The sequence below is a fragment of the Branchiostoma lanceolatum genome, chromosome 5, assembly GCF_035083965.1.
Source record: "Branchiostoma lanceolatum isolate klBraLanc5 chromosome 5, klBraLanc5.hap2, whole genome shotgun sequence".
Taxonomy (NCBI): Eukaryota; Metazoa; Chordata; class Leptocardii; order Amphioxiformes; family Branchiostomatidae; genus Branchiostoma; species Branchiostoma lanceolatum.
In genome coordinates this window covers 24,353,169-24,369,032 of record NC_089726.1, presented here as the reverse complement: position 1 = coordinate 24,369,032, position 15,864 = coordinate 24,353,169, and the positions used below count along the sequence as shown (strand labels likewise).

Sequence of the window (15,864 nt, the reverse complement as noted above, 5' to 3'; positions counted from 1 at the left end):
AGCTGGACAACCAGTAGAAGATAAGAAAATGCAGGAGAATATAGGAGAAAGCAGGAGAATAAAGGAGCATGTAGGAGAATATAGGAGAAAGCTGGAGAAACCAGCAGAATATAGGAGAATGCAGGAGAATATAGAAGAAAGCAGGAGAATATAGGAGAAAGCAGGAGAAACAAAAAGAATAAAAGATAATGCAGGAGAATATAGCAAATATTTTTTTCTATCCCATTTTTTTTTTATTGTGTCTATAGATGAAACAGAACAAATAAACTTTAGAAACATGAAGTTGTTCTTTGCAAAGGTCGGAAAGTTTTATCGTTTCAAGAACAACACGGCCTGCACTTTTACTTGTCATTGCAAACAGTGCAGTAATAACAAACCCTTTGTATCTCCCAAACGCCGTAAAAAACCACACCCATCAACTGAATAATCAGAAAGAGACGAGTTTCCATGTGATACTCCGAAGCCCTGACAAACTGAAACGTTGTCTCATTTTGGATCTTCGTCCGACAAGATGAAACTAAATCTGTGACAAAGGACAGTAAAACAAAATATTGAAAACCTCAATATTGATAACATTTCAAATATCTTAAGATTGGGGCAATTTTCTTTAGCCAGATGGCCTCATTTCTGAGTAGAACGAAGAGCGAGGTAGAATTGCTTGGCGAATGATGCCATCCAATCAGCAGCCCTCTGTATGGCGCCAATCAAATTGACAGTATATGACGTCAAGTTTCAGGCCATTGTAGTACTTTAAATTATAATTTCAAATGGTATGCATTATGAGGTAGGCTGTTTGTTCGGTATAATATGCTCTTTGTAGTTTTATGATAGTGTACGTTTTTCTACATATCAATAATTCAAAATTCAAACTCAAAGAAAGATATTCCATGGTCTGTTGTTGAACAAAGATTATCTGAAAGACTTTCTTAGGTTGAAAACATGTCAGTGTCTTATTTTAGAACACTTTGTAGATGTGTGAAATGTATAACTTCTTGAATTGTCATTCCATGATAGTCTTTTTGTTTGAAATGTTCAATGAAGACACTTTGACAATATAAGGTTTCCGAATTTTCACAAAGAACGACTTCATATTTCTAAAGTTAATTTTTTTGTTGGATTTATAGGTACAATAAACGAACAAGGGAAAAAAAAAACCCACTTTAAATATTAATATTCCCCAGTTTTCTCCTTTATACTCCTGCTTTCTGCTGTATTCTCCTTTCTCCTATATCGTCCCGTTTTCTGCTATATTTTCTTGAATGTGAACTTTCATTTGCACCCCGAATCCACGTCTGATCTAAAGTTATGACAGTTAATTGTCTATACTTGCCTGCTTAACTTACATTAGATTTGAAGAAACGTTGTTTATCCGAGCTGGCCTTCACTCATGGACAGGGACAGCTCTTTTGTGCCATTGGAAACTGCGACCTGGGATGATTTATTAGCGTCTGGCTCCAAGCGTGTGATTAAAGCGACCTCGCCGTAGGCGGAACTCTCTCTTTTCTGGCAAGAACAAAAGCCAAAAGTCATTCGTCGGCGTCATGGCGCCAGGTGTGTAATCTTAGCAGACAAAGGACGACCTATTCTGCCGTGAGAAACAGCCACCTGTGCTGATTTGTCGGCGTAATGAAAGAGATCTTATCAGATTATGGACGTTCTTTTGTGCCATGGGGAACTGATTGGTAAATGTGCCCTCGATAACTTGTTGCGCTTTGTGCTTAGCTGCTACATAGGTACTTATGAAAATTATTTTGCTTATCCCTTGATATAGTTTACAGTTCATGCAACACGCGCTCTGTAGGTGACCGGCGCTATCGTAAAATGTGAATGTGCACTGACCTTCCCTCAAGAATTAAAAAAAATCATAATAACTGTCTATTCAGACAGTTGGTGTGACCTCATTTTAAACCTTTGCACACTTTGCCTTAAAATATCATGCCTGTTTGAAACCTACTAATGTCATCTCATGCAAATATGCGTTCCATTTTCGTTTCTTGACTAGGTTTTTGAACATAAAGCAGTGTGACTATGTCAGCCATTTATGTGAGCAGATAACTTCTTAACGGTTGAATAACGTGGCATACTTTTAGGACGGTCGGTGGCATAAACGCAGCGTCACAGCGGCAAAAGGTCAACAAGTGTCACTTTACAGTAGTCTTTCTGCACATCGTCACGTAACAAACTGTTGCGCTTGTTTCACAGTTTGGAATACCTTTTTCCGAGGTGAGTTGTTCTCCTACAATTTGATTAGAGTAAAACGCAAAGTCACAAATATAGTCTGCACCGAGATACGTAGGTATCTTCAAAGTCTCGAATAATGTGAGAGTATTAAGGCACGCGCTAAATGTACCTAGATTTTCTCAGTGTTCTGATTGTTCGATTTACAATGACGAACTAAATCTGGGGACACTTGTACTCTTCTTTGTTGATTTTTAGATGGTGAGTTACGTTTTACAGCCCCACTATGTAGTTTTAGGGCAAGACAAAAAGTAGATTTTCCTACCGTTTCTTTGCAAAGCAAATTTGATCAACTCTATAAAATTGATTAACGACATTCAAGGAGGGAGGTTACAACATAACTGCACCATAAAAACAACTTTAAAAAACTGTTATCCTCCATTCAAAACACACACACAGTGTGAAACCAACACATGGCCACACGTGGCTGGCCACGGCTTCTGTACTTCTTATCACTCTGACTGCCCAGTGGGGTGCCTGTTTACAGTTTACCAGTTTCTGTAAAAAGTCATCCTTACCAGAGTTCTTGCAGTTTTCAAGGGAAAATAACCACACTTTATTCATACCCTTCAAATTATACTCTCTAGAATAAGTTAATAGCTGTATTCTACCCTCTTGGAAAAAATATGAGTGTTTCCAAAGAAGAAGAGCTTCGTGAAATCTGGCAGAGTAAAATGTGCCTTAGTGATTAGACCACCATAGAGGTCCTCCAGTGCACTGGGATGTTGTATGCAGTGTTGTACTATTGAGGTGGTGTCCGGGAGTTCTTTGTTTTGTTTTTGAACAGTTCACAAACACCAACAATAGACAGACTAATGAAGAAAATATGCTAATAAGGGGTTGTACATGTCAGTACCTGCCATTCACACTCAGATTTGTTCACGAGAATATTTTTAATTTTTGCGCCAAAATGTTACACAGTGGGGCTTTAACAATCCATAATGGTACCTCTTCGTTCATTTACGATGCTGAGCTAATTCTGAACGATATGACAGAAGAACACAAATAAGTAACAACGGGGGGGGGGGGTTAAGATGTACTAACCAAGTTACATCTGATCAGATTGGATGGAAACACCGAATTGTCAACAGAAAACTTTTGTTGATTTTTCATATTCACAGTTCTGAGAAGAGCATTCGAACATGACTGTAACATTTCTTTGTTGTAAAAATCAGCGGGTTAAAACTAGTTTTATACAAATTTTCAAGGATAGGTAAACATGTTTGATAAGAGGTCATGTAAAGTAAACGTAACTTGATGAACGTAGATTTTTATCAATCTTCTGCTTGTTCGAATTCCGAAGACGAACTAATCTGGAAAAACGTGTACTCTTTTTTAATCATTTATTTACGATGATGAGTTAAGCTACAGTTAAGGACATTATGAAATGCCTATAGCATCTATAGATAGTCAGCGGGATTAAACTTATACAAATTTGCAATGAAAGGTAAAGACGTGAAATAAGAGGTGATAATTTGCTAACTTAAAAAGCCTATAAAATCAAAAGTATCACCGCAGTTTCTTTTTAGTAGACTTTGTAAACATCTTTATCTCTACACGTTTGGACATATACTGTGGTGATCCGCTCCTCCTTTATAGTAGTAATAATGATATATATATAATGCTTACTTGTTTACCCATATTAACACTAATTATTATAAATTTTCTATGTGTTCATCTACACAACTAAGAATGACACAATACGATAAAAAGTTTTAAAGCATGTGCGACTGCAGGAAAATTGTATGTAGCTTTTTTGGAAACTCCTCCTATGTACTTGTTTAAATTGGTCATAATCTTGATTACCGATAGAAATATAATAATAAAGTGCTTCAAGTAATACATAGTAAATAATAACGATGTAGTAAGGATGATCAGATAATAGAATGAATAAAGATAAATATTGAACAAATGACGTTATTACTTGAAACAAGTGTTGCTTACGAGATTACGAGTCACTTTTAGACATAAGCAAATAGAAGGGTTGTCGTATATTTGTCTAGAGACATTTGAAACTTTTGAGTCATTTTTAATTAACGGATGACTGAAAATGGTGTGCGAAAAAGAGAAATATGGATTTACTTCTTTGTCGGGTATAATAGTTGGGTAGATGTTAATTATGATTTACAAAATAAAGTCGGGTGGTCGTTTCAAGGTAACATGTTACTACCCCGCTCCCTAAAAATTGCCTTTAAATATTCATTGATGGTTTATTAGCTCAAAAATATGTTCCTATTTTGCACGATTTCGCAAACTAAGCATTGAAGAAACTTCTGGCAGATCATTAATGTAAATTAATAATGGTAGAGGGCCCAAACGTTGTCCCTGGTGTGGCTGTGGATACTCTGTCTACTAGTTGCCGTAAGGTAAGACAAGTTCGTACACCCTTGTGCAAACATTTAAACCTTCGCCGAGGTTAGGTTTTTTTGTCAGCGTTCGCGTGTGTTGTGCGTCTGTTTCTGCGTGTGTGTGTGTGTGTACGTGTGTTTGAATCTGTCTTTGTGTCTTTGTCTTTGTCTTTGTGTGTGTGTGTGTGTGTGTGTGTGTGTTTAAACTCAAGAATGTCTGGCTGGATTGTAAGTCATTGGAACTGCATTTGGAATTGCAGGAGCCTATTTTGTTTGAAACTTTGAAAGGGAATGACTCAAAAAGGTATTGGCAAATCGTAATGATATTTAGTGTGTAGATAGCTTAGGTGATGATTGACAAGATCGTATGCTAATTATTCTAATCGCTAGCTACTTTTCATACTTAATGAGTTATGTTGATAAATTAGTTGGATTCAATAATAGGACTTTAAAAACACGCGAGATATGAAACAAAGAAGAGAGTAATATCGATAGATATCAATTAGGCGACATTGCGAATGAATACCTGATTTATATAGTCAATGGAAATAGTCCATTCCAAGTCACCACAAGGGTTTTACATGACATGTGTAATTATTTTGAATAAATTTGAATAAAAGAATATCTAAGTCGCAATGATTCTAATTTTTTCCAAACAATTCAATATAAGAATCTGAATTTATTTGAATCCAATTAGATGATTTAGAAACATTTTGAAAGAGGCTGCACAAACATATTTTTTTAGAAGAATATGCAAATATCTATGTGATTCTTCTAAATATCGAAATATAGAGAAATATAGAAAAAGCTTGGATTTTGGTGATTGCCATAAAATTTGGTGCTAATCCAGCCCTATTGTCTACCCTGTGTATTTTTAGATGTCACTGCTGGAAATTATTAGGTCCTTTGTGCAAGCCATCTATGCATGGTGGCCAAGCAAGATGTGTGAATTGCTTTCTTCACAGCCCACTGACCCATTTATACAATGTTCTAGATAGTTGTAAAAATGGTAGAAAACAGTAGAATGCTGTAACCATTATCTAGAAATTATTACAAATATCATATTCCGTATCATTAATATTTCCAAAGTTTAACACAACCAGGCAAATAATTATAAAGTTCAAATGACATCCTCAATATTTCCAAAGTATGAAATCCCGTAGACAAATAATTACAAAGAATTAAAAACAGTTGTAAATTATGACAATAACAACCCTTGTGGTGACTCGGAATGGACTCTTGTATAATGCCATTATGGTAAATGATAGGGATATCATTATTGCGGCATTAGGAAGTAGATGTGGACATTATGAAGCATAGATGACATTTACATAATTTATAATGATACGCTACAATTGCCTTCTTTGCTAAGTTATGACTTTCATCCTTCTATATTTGAGTAGAGAAGATGCTCAACTGACATAATCCATGCAAATAAGGTTCTTATTTCAATAATTAATTGGACACGTTTATGATATGCCACTGGAAAAGGCAAAACATCAGTGCACGAAGGTAAGGGGCTGTGGAACTCTAGTTGTCCTTTATATAGAAAATAATAAGTGTAACAATATTTATTCATTCAATTCTAGACAAGCTACAAGTATTGACACGTCGGGCAAGACTGAGATTGGTCAGTAGTTGTTTAAAAAATTTTGAGTCCCTTCCTTTGAAGATTGGGATGACGCTAACAATGCAATGTATCGGTGGTAACCCCTGCCCTTTGTAAATTCTGTGAGATTATTGTTGAGAGAAGCGATAATTGTGTGTGTAACTTGAATTTTGTGAGAATATCACACGTTATGTGTCAGCCAGTTTGTTACAATAAAAATTGAATTGAATTCACCTGTGTGGTATTGCACACGTTTGAGGTCCCTAGAGGCTGCAACACTCATATTGCTAAAGAGAATGGAGGCATATTTCAGCTTAGGCCGAACCAGCGTAATGTAAGCTAATTCCAGTTCAACCAGGTATAACTTGCCTCAGAACCTTTAGAGATGTCAAAAAACTTGCATGGCCTTAGTAGATAGAATCTGTGCGTGCTCAGTCCAGCCCAAGGCCTGATGTAAGGTAACACCAAGATGAGAGTAGAACGGGACCTGTTGAATGAGGTGACCTGAGATGTAGATAGGGGAAAACTCTATTCTGCTCTGTGCGGACTTTTGTATTAGTCTGGATACAGTTCAAGGCATCAGACATCGAATCAGTCAGAAACAAGTTGGTGGTCGAAATTAGTAATGCTGACTATTTCCTTAGACGTTGGTCTAGAACTTGACAAGGGGGTGCCATCAGCAAAGCAATTCATGCTAGACGTGCACGGTAAATCATTGATGTCATTTTTGTATATATCAGGAATAACAGAGGGCCCAGGATGCTTCCTTGTTGCACGCCCGCGTACGTGTACCCCAAAAACGACGTAACACCATTTATTCGATAAACCAACTGTAACTAATCATACAGCCTCCTACATTTATATAATCACCAAGAAGCGAGAGGGAGTCTAAAGTACTAGAGTATACTACATGTTTATATATATACATGGATATGTACATGGTTGTTAACATGTGACTTGTGCTTAGCCTAGTGGGGCAAAATGTACAATAAAGATCTAAATTCATTATGGGGCAACACTGATTATAACCACACGATAATGGCGTCCGGTGAGGTGGAGAGTTTATGGAACTTTTTGTACAGCTGAATTATCTGGAATCTCTTTTTTAAGAAAAGAAAATACAATTTGATGCAACTCCATGCGTCATATAAATTATAAATAAATCTCATTAGCAAAATTAATGGTCAACAGGGATGCCTATATGCCCATAGAATTTAATGCACTCTTTAGTACCAATTCCAATACTTTTCAATACTTTCTCTATTTTCTGACCAAAAAATGTAAATTTTGGACACTTGACAACTTTGGACCAAATGATTGAAAGTTCGTACCAAAGAAACACATGTTCACAAAACCTCATTCACACCTTTGTCTTTCACTCTGTACCTGAAATGATTTTTTTTTTGGATTTTTGGGAATTTTCATACAAAAATGTATATTTTGGGCTCCTATGAAACCCGCTGACCTGCGATTAGGTATGGCGGTCCCCCGAACGTCCGAAATGGAACGAAATGGAACGAACTTCAACAACATACTGTCAAACCTGGCCACAGTAGTAAATTTTTAGTCGGTCCCTTCGACTTTCCTCATTGATATAAGCATTAGGAATTAGTCTATAGCGGTCACCTGTCCAAGTTCTCGAAAATGTAATTATCCGGGCTGAACTTACGTTGTCCGCCAGTAAATAAAAGATCTAAATCAAATTTCCGCAGTATTCCAAGATGGCGTCGCAGCATGCAAACAAAGGTCATCAGAGTTCAGCGGACGATATCACTGTTATTAAGGTTAAATACGGTGAATATATTTTGTAATACCAAATCGCTGAGAGTAATTTCATTATCAAAACCTTCAAAACGAATTGATACAGATATGCAATGATGTAAAATCCAAATAATACTAGATTTATAAAAGAAAAAAGCACAGATCCACTTTTCTAATGAGTACCATCATACTATAGATAATGGTAGAAGCCAAACCCTAACTGTAATCAAATGAAACTCGCCACGATGTTTCGACTGAAAACTGGTTGAAAACTAACAATGAGTGGCAACTAAGGAACAAAACAACATATATTTCCTTTCAAATGTAACATTATGAAATGATATACCGGTAGATAGCGAAATATACGGAACGTTGTAACATTCACAGTAGACCGGAACAGGAAGCATTTAAAATACAGAAGCGAGCGGTACTGGTATTTCATTTCATAATGTTACATATGTTATCTTGTATCATATCGTTCCATTTCGTTCCATTTCGCAGTTTCTGGGGACCCAGGTATGGCGATGCCTATGAAGTATGCCCATATGACTTGAGTAACACTTTTTGAAACATTTGCCAGCATTATATATAATCCCCTTTCATAACACGGCTAGATTGTATCAGTTAGGAGTCTTAGTCATATTGTAGCCAGACGGGCACATACAGGATGGGGCCGGTATTGGGTTGGAGGGCAACAGACAGCTCTTAAGAAATTGTCAACACCCCGACTTGTGCCCCCAGCCTATAAAATATTGTAAAAGGCTTCGACTATACCCGTTTGACAGGTTTCACGCATCATTAATATTCAGGAATGTTGGTAGGTAGATAGTGTTTGGGTGGATGAAACGTACGAAAGCCTGTAGCGACACAACTGGAACACATCTCGGAGGCATGTGGAAGACAGTGCGTGGATACGTTTCGGAGGCAGCGCGCGGAGGCGTGAATCCCACATTCTGTGGTTTCTAAATAATGTCAGTCTTTTTTAAAAGGTTTCAGAAAGTATTTTTTACGGCGGCAAGGCTTGAGCAGTTAGGTTTATGAACTTTCCCAAACACCAGTTGAACTTTGCAACCTTCGCCTGATCCCCAGCGTGGTGAAAAAAGAGGGCCACCTTTGGTCCCATCGTTAGAACCAGGAGTTAGAAACTGAATTACATCAAATTTGACAAAGTCTTTTTCTTGTAATGAATGAATGAAGACCTTTATTGTACATTCGTGCCCCGAGGGGCTAGATACAGGTCGTTTAACATAAACCTAACTAACATTAAATGACATACACAGTAAACTAAATACAGCATGAAGTTAAACGTAACGTTACATGGTAGACGAAAGTGATGAGCTAAGCTAATCCAGTAGAGTCACTTATTCTCGCTTCTTTGTACATGTGTAGATGTATGAACAGATCATGTTTCTTGAGCAAGGGTTGTCTAGACGCAACAAAATATGAATTTAGATAACAATAATTTTAGATAGTAAGTTGGAACATGTAGGAACAAATGATGAATCTATGTTGCAACATTTTCGAAAGGAATACAAATAACATGTGTAATTTTAGAAATTTGTCTAACATATTGGAACACAGCAGAAACTATTTAGAACATCAACTAAATGTTGAAAATAGCTCTGAACAGTTACCTATCTCCATTAGATTGTTACAAAAATTTTGCAAATGTTAGAATAAGAGGAAACAAACACCCACACGGTAATGTGGAATTGACTCTACTGTAGTAGATCTATTTAAAATTTACAATGAGAAAATCACTAAGGACTATTGATTTTTTGACAGATAGTTAATTTCGCTAATATATCATGTATAATACATAATGTTCAATTTTAGGTAGAAAATGGCATGTTAACCTCCATTTAAGTATAAAAAATTTGGACAATTATGTTTAGACCTTTTCGTTTCAATCTGGACCCTGGGGCCAGAACCATCAACTAATTCAGGAAGTGCTACCTGCTGTTACCTTGCTGCAGTTTGAAAGGCTGATTGACCGCCATAACTACATAAACACATACAAATCCCAGACTGTCTCTGGCTTGAAACAATGCCAGGAGAAGATTAGTATAATACTGGTGAACGATTCAAATATTTTTTTTTTCTACTGGTTTTATAAAACCATACAGAATGATGCAGAATGATTGTAACAAAGCTACATAATCAAAACAACTTTCAGTTTTAAGAAAATCAACCTTGTGTTCAAATATCAACGTTCAAATCAGCCTGTCAAAGTCGTTTCAAAGTGTAACTGTACCTATATTTGCAAATTGGAAATTCCCTCCTCGCAGTTGAATTCCAATGTTTGGTTGTTGTATGTCTAGAAATATGACTTGTAGTTGTGGTGTCTACATGGTATTCTAAAAGCCAGTATATAGACTGGAGCTCTGTAGAATTTGTAAGGTAGAATAGGATATTAACTGCCACCCAATGTCTTTACTTATACCGATACTAATAAATAGAGCATGGTAAGCCAGTGTTGTCATTTATATTCTGGGCTAAATAAAGCTAACTTCTTCACGGTATAGGAATACATCAATTCGTTATCTGACTACATTTCAAAAGTTAATTGAGATAGTAACTTGTGTTTGTGGTGACTATCTTAGCCAAGCCTCCACCGATGTGAACACCACGACAACAATTTTTCAGTAATAGTATAAGTTTATGATTTTTGACAGGCATATATTACAAAATTCGCTAATTTCGGCTCAAACAATTAGGTTTCAAGGCTTTCTTGATCTACCACATTTGCTCTCCTACATCATTAAGATCCCATGTAATCTAATGCAATTTTCCTGATTAAGTATTCATGAATTATGCTCATTTGATGACGCTTGATGCCCAGATTGCACAAGCGACTTTTCAACAAAAAGAGGCCTAGCCATTCACCGGAGTCGCTGGTGCCTACATAACCCCTCCACCGCCAAGACCCGGTTACGTGCCGGTAGCCTCGCAGAAAAGGAGGTACAGCGCCAGAAGAGACTTGCCGAGGAAAAGGAACGTGATCACGCCATCCTACAAGGCCAACAGCTAGAAACCGTCCACACATTTGACTACCTCGGAAGCCGCATGCAATGTGATGGTGACCAGAGAGCAGATGTGAAATACAAAATGGACATCGAACAATCCCGTTTCAGCTCCCTACAACATATATGGAGGGACCACAGACGTCCACATCAAATGAAGATACGTCTGTACAAATCTTCTATCTGTTCAACCCTCACGCACAGCGCGCACCCTGAAAGCCTACGTGTGCGGAGGAGACAACCCGCCTGAAGGCTCCCTGTTGATGGACTGTGAATACCTACTTTTTGAACACTTAGCTAGACAAGCAGGAAACGGGCGAATGTGGAATGCCAGAATCAATAGGATAAAGCGATATATTGTATATAAAATGTAGGCACGTAGCATAAGACCATTGGTCGGAAAATGTGAAACATACAAACGTATTTGATGACGTCATCTGCCAAAATCAAAGATGGCAGACAGCATTATTAGTTTGAAAATCAACGTTTCTAGTCTATTTTAATTGTGTTTTGGGATCTTTAGTAGCAAAAATTGTATTTCTAAAAATTTCATGATCGCCTATCCAAGATGGCGGATCCCATGGGATGGATGAAGGCTTATGACGTTATTCTATGGCCTAATTTTGACATCAACGCATTTACCATTGGCAACAGAAGTCTTGTCAGACTTTATTATCAAAGAAATACCCTATTTTGTTAAATGATCGGTTAAAACCATCAGGTATTACGGGAATTCCCTATTTATACGGTTTTAGCCAAAACATTCAGTTTCAGTTCGGTTTATTTGTTTTACCAGAAATACATGTCGCCTGGTGGCGTTTTTCAAAGATTTCTGGGGGGTAAGACCCCTTATATATAAATACAAAGAAACATTTAGAAATATCAAATAATGACCAACAATACAGCAATAAAGGTTAACTTGAAAATTTAAGTCTTCAACAAAGAAAAGAAATCATAATTAGATGATAACCGAAGTAACGATAACTCAAGAGACTAGACATATTGAACCAGAACATAATGGAGAGTCAAAACAATGAAAAAACTTAAATGTAACGGAATTTGCATATCAATGTGTAAATTATAGGAAACTCATATCAATAATGACTCTAATCGTTAAATCATATTATCAAATAAAAACAAGTAGAAAGTATAATGATTCATTGAGGAGTGAAATGAACTTATTCCTAAGTCATATGTTCTTCTCTATATATTCGTTTTAAGAGTTAAAGTTTTTTTGCCGATTTTAATCTAGTAGATAAGAAGTTCCAGAGCACCGCCCCAGAGCACGACAAGGCTTGCTTTCTTTGTTTTGATTTTGCTTTTGGTAATTGAAGGCCGCCTTGTGCTCTGAAGCGGGTATTATGGGTATGGATGTCTGCAAGCTAGCTAAACAGTGCAGTAAGGTGGGGAGGCGTTATGCCATTGAGTGCCTTAAAGACTCGTGTGGCTTTGTTTCTCTTGTGTACGTCGGCTAATGGGGTCCACCCAAGTGTGTGCAAGACAGTCGCAGAAGAGGTGTAGCGACTGCATCTCAGAACCACACGACCACCTCTACTTTGAAGTCTCTGCAGTTTCTGGCTATCTTACAGAACTGTAGGCAGTTGTGTATGTTATCAATATGAAAATAAGTTGGCCCAAAATTGATCCCGGAGGCACTCCACAGATGACACTGAGTGCTGTGGATAACGATAAGTTTATGCATGTACGTTGCATCCTCCCACTCAAATACGACTGGAACCAATTCCATGCCATATGTTGAAGTTTTTGCAAAACTACGCTGTGATCAAGCGTGTCAAATGCTCGAGATATGTCGCAAAAGACAACCCCGGTTAATTCCATTGCATCGATGGAGCTTAACCAATCTTCGATCACTAAGTGACGTGCTGTCTCACGGGAGTGTTTCTTTCTGAACGACTGGTACTGAGTTAAGAGTCTGTTTTGGTTCAAATAATGATATAATACAAATGGGAAAAAGAATCATGGATTCGAAACGTGTCACATCAGGACTCCAAGTTAAGCGAACGGCTTATAGGTCAAGTGCGATCCAAGCAGATGGTTTTGTTGATATCATTTTGCCTATATTGGCTTATTTTCTTTATATTGAAACGTGTTTAGAACAATTACTATTGACAGAATAGGAACATTTTGCTGATACTGTAGTAGATCTATTTCAAATTTACATTCTATTAGAAAATATCTCAGGACTATTAATCTTTTGACGGATAGTTAATTTTCTTATATATTATGTATTTGAGGCAGAACATGTTATGTAAATCACTACTTGGAAAGCATGAACATTGTGAACTATTTTACTTGTAATCGTTTTAATTTGAACTCATAAAACTGAGAAAAAATTTCCGATATTTGAATATCTAACGCCTTAATTTAAATATCAACATTGCAATGAACTCCTGGGCATACCGGCGAATGAAAAAGAAACCATTCACATCGTAGAAGTATGAATTTTAAAACTAACAGATATTCATGCTATTGGTAGCTAAGTAGATAGTTTAGTTTTATCAGTCGTCTAAATCTGCAAAATATGTTTATACCCTAGCATGCGCAGATGTTTTCATATCGATTAGACGGGGAAAGGGACATTACCGAGTATTAGATTTAGGTAAAAAAATTCAAGGTAAAATTTTGCTGCAAGGACGCTCAGAATACGTCGAATACATATTCGTTTTTAAACGTTGTTCACGTCTGAATACCAAAGTACAGACTGCCGGGAGACACATTTCTGTTCACAAATAGCATTTCACAATAAGCCTATCGAATGATTTTCATAATGTCATGATTAGTGTGAAGTACAGATTACCTTTAGCAGAATTGAAGCTTATTGCAAGTCCCTTGGCTAAATCAAAGTAGCATGAGATCGATGAGCAAGCATTGGAAAAAAACAAAATATGTTACTTCTCTAGTTTAAAAGCTGAATCTAAATTCATACTTGTTGGCCTTTGCTTTTGTTTTGGGGACAGTTTTTTTGTGATGTGTGTGTAGTGCGATTTTAAGGAAAAGTAGTTTCCTTTTTCTCTATAAACGTATTATAGGTTGTAAATTGGTGGTCTTTTGGACACAGGACACTTTTTTGTACCGCTCTTACTCTATTTCACTGACGTTGGCAATAATTCTAATTTTGAGAATTACAGAGCGTAACTCAAAATACTCTAGTTCCTAATATTATTCTGTAGTGTTACTTTTTGTATGTCTGTTAAAAACGTTAGCCTACGTATATCCAAGCTCTAATTACTACAGCCGGCAAGACAGGCCTGGTGCGCGGAACCATGTCAGTCCCCTCACCCAGCCTGTTTAGCCGAGCCAAGCCTCGGCGATTTCGTGCCTTTTTTTTCTTCGGCTGGCTATCAAAATTCAAAACATGTTAGAAATATTGAGTTCAAAAATCATCATATGTTAGGAAAGGGCTGTACGAAGTTGAAAGCCATATGTGCATAACGCTGTACAAAACCCCTGTCGGGTGCCCCATTCTATTGCCCAGAGAAAAATTACCTCGATTATTACCGCTTGGAAGGAGACCGAACATAGTTGAATTATTGATGTCCTCTGCAGATCATGTTTTCTATGGCAAAGGCTGCCACCGTACCGTGAGCAGGATTTATTGTGAACTAGGTATATCTATGATGTTACAAACTTCTGACTTCTCCACTCTCGGATGTGGTTTAGTTACTAATAATAGGATTGGGGGATATCCTGTGCCATAACTTACTTATTTACTGGTTCTTTTGATTATTGAGGTTTTGAAAACGTGATACAGATCTTTAAAATTAAAACTTTCATATCTTAACAAATCCCTTACAACCACAAGCTGACATATCATTGTGTAGACCGTTTTCAATTTCTAACCACTGTGCACCTACTCCGAGGTTTGTTGTTTTAGGTACAAATGATTTGTTTCGGACTTACTAGAAACATTTTCCGCATGAAAGTTCGTTTTAATTTTTTTAAGTCTATTTAAGCTTAAGGTCAATGTGAAATTGATATTATCAGTTTTTGTTTTTTATCATTTGCCAGCAAAATACTTGTACATGTTGTATTTAGATGTCTGTCATTTTTATTACCATTTTCCATTGAAAATCGTTTAGAATAACTTTTAAATCAAAAGGTGTCCACTGATACACTCGATAATGATAAATCTATTAAATAATAAATACTATTTGTCTATTACTTTTCAGATGAGATTGGCTGAATATCATGATCATGGCATATACAACAGGTGAGATCTGTTTTCTTCTGACACTAAACTAACATGTAAGTGTGGACATAGGTCAAACACGGGCATCTAAGATAATCCCTGATATGGTTTTATGACCTCACAGATGTTGTTCTGGACACACAACAGGTACGCTTGCACGTGCTAAGAAATTGAAATAGGCTTATTTTCTGCTGACTCACGAGGCCGTGTACATAAAAGATGGTGTCGGTTGCTAGTTGTTCGGCCAAGAGCAGCAGTGTGTGCGCATCTACGTTGTTTTTTTTTAATCAAGAAGTCACTGAAAAATCTCTAAAATCTTTCATCAATGTTTCCACTCAATTTTGAAATGTCCACTCTCACTCTCCTGTGTCTGCCCTCCAGATTGGACCCCTCATGGAGAAGGAAGCAGAACATGGTCCATGAGAAATTGCATGGGACGGAGCACAGCAGATAACAATGGAAAACATTCCAATCCAATTTCAATTTACTTGCCAGCGATGAATAGTATCCAGTATCACAGGACAGACTCGACATGAATAGTTTGTTTGGAAGTAGAGCTTCAATTTTCATGTGAGTTAAGCCAACGTCCTTGATTGGAATTGCATGCATGTAATAGCATTGTGGTACAAATATCACAGTTTGAAAATAAAGAAAGCAAAGCTATGTAGCTTCAAA

At 37.0% G+C, this 15,864-nt stretch overlaps 1 long non-coding RNA gene across 3 annotated transcripts; it reads left to right on the top strand.

Annotated features, from left to right (window-relative positions):
* Window positions 1-1,529: 1,529 nt before the first annotated feature.
* On the top strand, window positions 1,530-15,864 carry LOC136435792 (uncharacterized). Of its 3 annotated transcripts, none has more exons than XR_010755915.1 (4): window positions 1,530-1,733; window positions 2,091-2,223; window positions 15,170-15,210; window positions 15,571-15,864. It is a non-coding gene; the product is annotated as an uncharacterized lncRNA (long non-coding RNA). The 3 variants fall into 3 exon arrangements; XR_010755916.1 differs by having other exon boundaries at window positions 1,532-1,682; XR_010755914.1 differs by lacking the exon at window positions 1,530-1,733 and having other exon boundaries at window positions 1,900-2,223.